The 8,146-nt window shown below is 39.1% G+C and overlaps 1 protein-coding gene across 8 annotated transcripts in view; it reads left to right on the top strand.

Moving 5' to 3' along the window:
• SERAC1 (serine active site containing 1) overlaps positions 1-8,146 on the top strand; it is a 251,449-nt gene that overhangs the window by 195,538 nt on the left and 47,765 nt on the right. For 4 of the 8 annotated variants that reach the window (XM_081829228.1, XM_081829226.1, XM_081829223.1 and 1 more), the window contains exon 1: positions 54-169. The exons of 1 other annotated variant lie outside the window; for it this stretch is intronic. The gene's annotated coding sequence lies outside the window, so the exon portion shown is untranslated. Of the gene's footprint in view, positions 1-41; positions 170-8,146 lie in introns of those variants that run through there. 3 more of the 8 variants (XM_081829225.1, XM_081829231.1, XM_081829222.1) reach the window with 1 other exon arrangement.

Raw genomic sequence — 8,146 nt, 5'->3', positions numbered from 1 at the left:
GGAGGCGGAGCGCGAGCAGGGTTGAGGGGGCGGGGCGCGACGGGGGTGTATCACGTGCCGCCGGTAGCCAGCTGGAGGTGTCCGGCTGGGAACCGCCGGGAAAGGTGGGCTCTCTGCTGTCTGGGTCGGCGGTGAGCGGCTGAGGGCTGGCCGAGTCCGCGTGCGGCAGGTAGGAAGGGGAGCCCGGGCTCGTGGGGGTCGGGCGAGGGCTTCGGCGAAGTCGGCACAGCGGGGACAGGCGGCGCGGGGGCGCGGCCCCTGACACACCGGCTGACCCGTCGACCTGCAGCCGGGAGAGAGGGCCTCTCCGAGCCTGGGCCGCCCGACTATTCTTTCCCGGTCGCTGCCCAGCTCTGGTTCCTCCCTGAGGTCCCTAAAGCACCTGCCGGTACCGTCAGCCCTCACTGGGTAGTCACGGAAAGATGATGAGAAGGAATAAGAAACAGTTTCATTGAAATCGGAACCTGCCAGACCACAACTTCTAGCTGTGACCCGAGAGGGTGCATAGATCGAATGCTGATAGGTTTTTAAACCCCGAACCGTCATTGTAAGACCCCAGAGGGTTCTAAAATTAATCCTTTCCCCAAATTTTGGTGTGTAGTCTAGTAGAGCTCGCTCTTTAATTATTTTTACCGGTGGAGGTATGAGGCTCTTGCTTAGGTTCCTTAGGTGAAATTGTACTTCCCAATTAAGTGAATGCTGCACATTACTACTTCATGTGTTTATGTCATTAATAAACCCAGCTCTTAAATTCATTTCCCTCTTCTTAGCCCTCAAAATTTTTCCTCTTTTTCGTTTCCGTATTGCTGGTTCTGCGCTCGCCCTAGGCATGGTTCTTACAACGTGTCTCTTTTTGATTAAAATATTTTTTTACAATTTTTTTTAATTTTTAAAATTTTTTCAAGTATAAACAGAATGTAACATTAGTTTCAGGTGTGCTATATATTCAATTCTGTGCATTAGTCAGTGCTCATCACTGTAAGTGTACTCTTAATTCCCTTCACCTATTTCACACATCTGCCTATCCACCTCCTCTTTGGCAACCCCCAGTTCTCTATATTTCAGAGTCGGGTTTTTTTTTGGTCTCTTTTTTGTTTCTTAAATTCCACGTATGAGTGAAATCTTATGGTATTTGTCTTTGACTTATTTCACTTAACATTATAATCTCTATATCCATCCATGTTGTTGCAAATGGCAAGTTTCCATTCTATTTTAAGGCTGATAGTCCATTGCATAGACTTGCTTTCTCCATTCATCTATGGATGGACACTTGGGCTGCTTCCATATCCTGGCTATGGTAAATAATGCTGCAATAAACATAAGGGTGTTTATATCTTTTTGAATTAATGTTTTCATTTACTTTGGGTAAATACCCAGTAATGGAATTACTAGATCATATGGTAATTCTGTAATTTTTTCTATACTGTTTTCCACAGTGGCTGCACCAGCTTGCATTCCCACCAAGAGCGGACAAGGGTTTCTTTTTTTCCACATCTTCGTCAGCACTTGTTATTTCCAAGTATCTTTTCTTTCCTCCCCGCCCCCAACCCTCTTGCCTGCATTCTCCTTCTTGACCATCTCATTGAACCTCCACTCTTGTGCCCCAGGTGCTGGCCTGAGGCCTACACATTAATCACCTGTGAGTAATCTAAGCACCTCCTCTCAAAACTGAGCTAGTTTTTATCTTTCACCATTACTTCAAAACCTGCTTTTCTTTCTGTGTTTCTCTGAATCATCCAGGTTTAAAATCTCCATCCATTTATTCAGCAAACATTTTTGTGCACCTGGTATGTGCCAGACACTGTTTTAGACACTGGGAATACAATGATGAGCAGGCAGCCAATTACAGTGGGGGAGAAAGATAGCAAAATCAGTTAACAAGAAGGTAGATGGTGATGTAATTAAGAGTGATTGGGCTCTGGGGAAGAACCTGCAAAATAATTGCAGTATTTATTTGGAAAAGTAAATGAACATAAATAGCTAAGAAAAGTTTGAGACAGAAGAGTAATGCTATCAAAATATAAAACTACAGCATTTAAGACAGTGTGGTAGTAGTAGGAGACAGAACAATGGAACAGAATAAACATCCCAGAAACAAAACAGAAGAAAAATGTGTGTGTATATGTGTAGACATGCATATACATGCATTTATAAGGTAAGGGAAGAGATCACAAATCTGGGAAAGGGAAGTAGCACTCAATAAATGGGGAAAAAATGGCCTTCAGGAAGATTTCTGAATTAAAAAATAACTTCTAGTTATTTTTAGCATAAAAATTTAGATTTAACTATAAGATTTAACTATATTGCTTATAGTTAGCAATAGCTAACTAGGAATTTTAATTTTTAAAAAGGTACTATTCTGGGGCGCCTGGGTGGCTCAGTTGGTTAAGCGACTGCCTTCGGCTCAGGTCATGATCCTGGAGTCCCTGGATCGAGTCCCGCATCGGGCTCCCTGCTCGGCAGGGAGTCTGCTTCTCCCTCTGACCCTCCCGACCCTCCCTCCTTTCATGTGCTCTCTCTCTCAAATAAATAAATAAAAAAATCTTAAAAAAAAAAAAAAGTTAAAAAAAAAAAATAAAATAAAAAGGTACTATTCATACCAGTATTCAAAGCTAAAGGTATCTAGAAATAGATCAAACAAGCTGTATAGTCCTCTAGGGAGAAAATTATAATGTTCTTTGAAACACATAACAGAAGAGCCAAGTAAATGGAGAGAAACACTGTATTCATGGGTGGCAAGACTCAGTATCATAAAGGTGTCAGTTTTCCCCAATTCTACAATTCAGTGCAATTCTAATTAAAATTATACATGATTTTTTATGGAACTTGACATGCTGAACCTAAAATATATATGGAAATCCAAAGTACTAGGAATTGCTAAGTCAATTTTGGGGGAAAAAAAAAATCAAATGGAAGTCCCTTCCTCCCAGATATCAAAACTTAATATGAAGCCATGATAATTAAGACTACTTAATTGTTAAGTGTTAATTGCTAGTATTGGTTCAGGGATAGAAAAGTCAGATGGAATAGAATGGAAAGTTAGAAACACACCCACATAAATATGGGAGTTTAGCATACCACTAAGTGGTCTTTTAAAACAGGGGAAAGTGTACCCTGTTCACTAAATGATATTGAAATACGTGGTATCCATATAGAATAAAGACTAAATTAGATTCCTGTTACTGTCCATTCACAACAGTGATTTCCAGATGGATTGAAGACTTCAGTGTGAAGGACATCTACATAATATTTAGAAAAATATATAGGAGGCTATATTGTTTCCAGGAAAGGTTTTTTTCACCTAACATAAAATTTACCATTTTAGCCGCTTTTAGGTGTATAGTTTGGTGCATTTATGTTCTTGTGCAGCTGTCACTACTGTCTATCTCCAGAACTTCATCTCTCTGGGAAGGATTTCTTAAGTTACAAAAAGCACGTTGAGGATGCTATTGCATTATTCCAGGTGAGAGATGATGATTTCAACTAGATGTGTAACGGTAAAGATGAAGAAAGGTAGATGGATTTGGGATGTATTTAGATGGCATTGAGCAGGAATTTTGCATGGTTTGGACAGGGGGTGAGGGGAAAACAAGGAATCAGAGGCAACATTTAGGTGTTTTGCTTGAGCTACAAGATAGGTCAGTTATCATTTATCACCAAAAACCATTTGCCATTTGGTTGCCATGGGGAGGATGAATGGAGGAAGACTTTAGGGAGAAAAAAAAATAAAGAATTCTGTTTTGGACAGTTAAGTTTGAAAGATCTCTTGGACATCCAAGTGGAAATGTTCCAGTAGCTGTTGGATAGATGAGTCTGGAAAGATTGTGACTGAAGGTACAACTTTGGGATCACTGGCATATAGATAGTTAAAACTGTGATGTATTAGAATCAGGCTTGGCTGCATTACAAAGAAAGATGCTAATAAAACCTTAACTCTGCATATGATTCCATAGGTAGGCAGGCCATAGCTGGTGGGGCAGCAGCTCCATGATCATCAGGGACTTGGGCTCCTCTTTCTTGCTGTTCTGCCTTCCTTTGCATGCTACCTCGTGGTTGAGATGGGTGCTTTAATTCCATCTGCCACCTGCTCATAGCAAGGGGGAAAAGGAAAAGGTGAAGAAAGGCATACTCTTTTAAGGACACTTCTAAGAAGTTGCATGTGACACATCCGCTTAGAGCCCATTAGCCGGTTTCTAATCAGTGGTCACACTTAAGTAGAGGGAGAGATAGGTAATGTTGTCTTTATTCAGTTATCTGTATGCCCAGCTACAATTCAGGTGTTTTATTAATAGGAATGAAGAGGAAATTGGATGTTTAGTTTCACTTTGGTTTCTTCTCCAACCAGGGCAATGAAGCTACCATTGTGAAGCTCTGGTGGCTTCCCTGTTGTTAAATTTAATGGAATTTTTGAGTATTTGTTTCATTTGGTACTCATAATCTCTCCCTTTTTACTTTCTGTGTCCTCAGAATTTCTCCTCTGTTCTCTACTTAAAGTTAGTATTTCATATTTAATGCAATCACATTCATAATCCGAAAGGCTTTTTAAAAATAGAAATTGACAAGCTGACTTTAAAATTATATGAATGTGCCAAAGACCTAGAGTAGTCAATCTTGAAAAGGAAGAACAAAACCAGAGAACTTGTACTACCTAGCTTAAAGATTTATTATAGAACTCTAGTAATCAAGACAGTATGGTATCAAATAGATCAATGAAGTGGAATAGAGTCCAGAGGTATGCCCATACTTACATAGACAATTGATTTTCAAACAAAGCACAATTTAGTGAGGAAAGTAAAATGTTTTCTTTCTTTTTTTTTTTTTTAAAGATTTTATTTATTTATTCATGAGAGACAGAAACAGAGGGAGAAGCAGGCTCCCAAGGAGCGGGAAGCCCGATGCGGGTCTCGATCCCAGGACCCTGGGATCATGACCTGAGCCGAAGGCAGACGCTTAACCATCTGAGCCACCCAGGCGCCCGAAAGTAAAATGTTTTCAACAAATAATGCTGGAACTATTGGATATCCATATGGGGGAAAAATGAACCATTTCACCCAATACACAAAAATTAATTTGAGATGGATCAAAGACCTAAAAGTAAAAGGTAAAACAAACTTATAGGAGAATTTCTGTGACTTTGAGGTAGGCAGCAATATCTGAGACAGGACATAGAATGCGATAACAATAAAAGAAAAAAATTTTGATGAAAGAGACATTATGAAAGTAAAACTTCTGTTCATCAAAAGGTACATTTAAGAAAGGGAATAGAACAAGTCACAGAAGAGGAGATATTTGCAGTATATATGTACATATATCTGATAATGAATTTGTTTCCAGAATGAATAAAGAGCTGATAACTCATTTAAAACACCAACAATCCAAATTAAAAATGAGTAAAAGAACAGATACTTCACATTAAAATAAATGTAAATGGCTAACATGAATATGAAAAAGTGCTCAACATCATTAGTTTTCAGGGAATTGCAAATTAAAAACACAAGGAGATACTGCCATGTACCCACTAAAATGGTTAAAACCAAAAAGGCTGACAGCATCATTTATTGGTGAGGATGTGGAACAACTGGAACTCTCATACTCTTTTTTTTTTTTTTTTTTAAAGATTTTATTTATTTATTTGAGAGAGAGCACATGAGAGGGGGGAGGGTCAGAGGGAGAAGCAGACTCCCTGCCGATCAGGGAGCCCGATGCGGGACTCGATCCAGGGACTCCAGGATCATGACCTGAGCCGAAGGCAGTCGCTTAACCAACTGAGCCACCCAGGCACCCTCTCATACTCTTTCATTATTGGTTGCAGTGTAAAATGGTACAATCATGTTGGAAAAATATCTGGCAGTGTCTTATAAAGTTAAACATATACCTGCCTTATGACCCAGCAATTCCACTCCTAGGTACTTACCCAAGGTAAATGAAAAATGAAAACATGGGTCTACAAAAAGTCTTAAATCAGAATGCTCATAGTAGCTTATAGTAGGCAGAATACTGGCCTCCCGTAGGTGTCCATGCCCAAATCCCTGGAACCTGTGAATATGTTATGTTATTATGGCAAAAAAGGACTGTGCGGATGGAACTAAGTTCTAGAACTTAAGCTAGGGAGATTATTTTAGATTATCTGCGAGGACCTAATATAATCACATGGGTCCTTAAAAGTGGAATAGGAAAGCAGAAGAGTCAGAGGTAAGGCAATGTGAAAAGGATAAACTGTTGCTGGTTCTGAGCTGTAGAAGGCTACCTGCAAAGGTCAGAGGGTGGCACCCAGACAATTAGCAAGGAAACAAGGACTTCAGTCTGGCAGCTGCATGGAACTGAATTCTGCCAACAGCCTGAGTGAGTGTGCAAGTGGATTCTCCCCTAGAGCTTTCAATAAGTAATGCAGCCCTGCTAACACCTTGGTTTCAGCCTTGTGAGACTGAAAACAGAAATTCAATCTAAAATAGTTCCTAGGAATCTGCATTTTAATAATCTGATAATCCTAAAATGACATTGTGAGAAGCACTTTTTTATATACTATTCTTCAATAAATTCACCCCAACAAATGGTTTCAATTAATAGTATGTGCTAATGGCTCATAAGTCTATATAGCTTAGACCTATCTGCTAAACCCACATAATTTAATGGACATCTTACATGAATATTTTATAGGAACCTTAATCTCAGCATGTTGAAATTGGGAATTCATCCTTCTTCTCAAATCAATTTCTATTCCTGTATTTCCCTATATATTCTCACTTTCTGGTTTGGAATACTGGGGTATTTGCAAATTGTATATCTAACGAAGATCTTTTATCCAGAATATATAAGTATTCCTAAAAGTCAATAAGAAAACAACCGGGGCGCCTGGGTGGCTCAGCCGTTAAGCGTCTGCCTTCGGCTCAGGTCATGGTCCCAGGGTCCTGGGATCGAGCCCCACATCGGGCTCCCTGCTTGGCGGGGAGCCTGCTTCTCCCTCTCCCACTCCCCCTGCTTGTGTTCCCTCTCTCGCTGTGTCTCTCTCTGTCAAATAAATAAATAAAATCTTAAAAAAAAAAAAGAAAACAAACAACCTTGTTAAAATGGGCAAAAGATTTTAACAGACTCTGTATGAAAGAATAGAGATGGCAGAAACAAAATATGGAAGGAGCCCAGATGTCCATTGACAGGTGAATGAATAAAGAAGATGTGGCACATATATATAATGGAGTATTTACTCAGCCATCAAAAAAAGGATGAAATCGTGCCATTTGCAATGAGGTGGATGGAACTAGAGAGTATTATGCTAAGAGAAATAAGTCAGAGAAAGACAAATACCATATGATTTCACTAATAAGTAGAATTTAAGAAACGAAACAGAGGAAACATAGGGGAAGGGAAGGAAAAATAAAATGAGATAAAAACAGGGAGGCAAATCATAAGAGACTCTTTAGAAAACAAACTGAGGGTTGCTGGAGAGGAGTTGGGCAAGGGGATGGGGTAATTGGGTGATGGGCATTAAGGAGGGCACTTGATGTAATGAGCATTGGGTGTAATGTGCAACTGATGGATCACTAAATTCTATTCCTGAAACTAATAATACACTATATGTTAACTAAATTCAATTTAAATAAAAACTAAAAAACAAAAAGAAAAGAAAATAGGGCAGATAAACACATGAAAAGATGCTCAATATCACTGACCATTGAGAGGATGCAGGTTAAATCTATAATGAGCTATTACTTCACACCTGTTAGAATTGGTAAAATAAAAGCAACTGACCATATCAAGTATGAATTAAGTTGCAGAACAACTGGAATTCTAATAATTTACTGGTGGGAATATAAAATGGTACATCCAGTTTGGAAAAATTTGGCAGTTTCTTATAAAGTTCAAATACATTTACCTTTTGACTCACATCTAGGTTATTACCCAAGTGAAATGAAAATTTATGTTCATACAAAACAAAACAAAACCTGTATGCAATGTTTATAGCTGAAACGATCCAAATATCCCTCAGCTGGGGAATGTATAAGCAAACTAGTAATATCCGTATAATGGAATAGTACTAGCCAATAAAAGGAATGAATTACTGATATAACAACATAATTCTCAATTGCGTTTTGCTAAGTGAAGGAAATCAGACTCATAGGCTACATGCTATATGTTTTCATTTATATGA

This window comes from Leptonychotes weddellii, chromosome 8 (assembly GCF_054177405.1).
Source record: "Leptonychotes weddellii isolate Sample4059 chromosome 8, ASM5417740v2, whole genome shotgun sequence".
NCBI lineage: Eukaryota > Metazoa > Chordata > Mammalia > Carnivora > Phocidae > Leptonychotes > Leptonychotes weddellii.
Note: the sequence above shows the minus strand (reverse complement) of the source record. Positions and strands in the feature narration are given on the sequence as shown.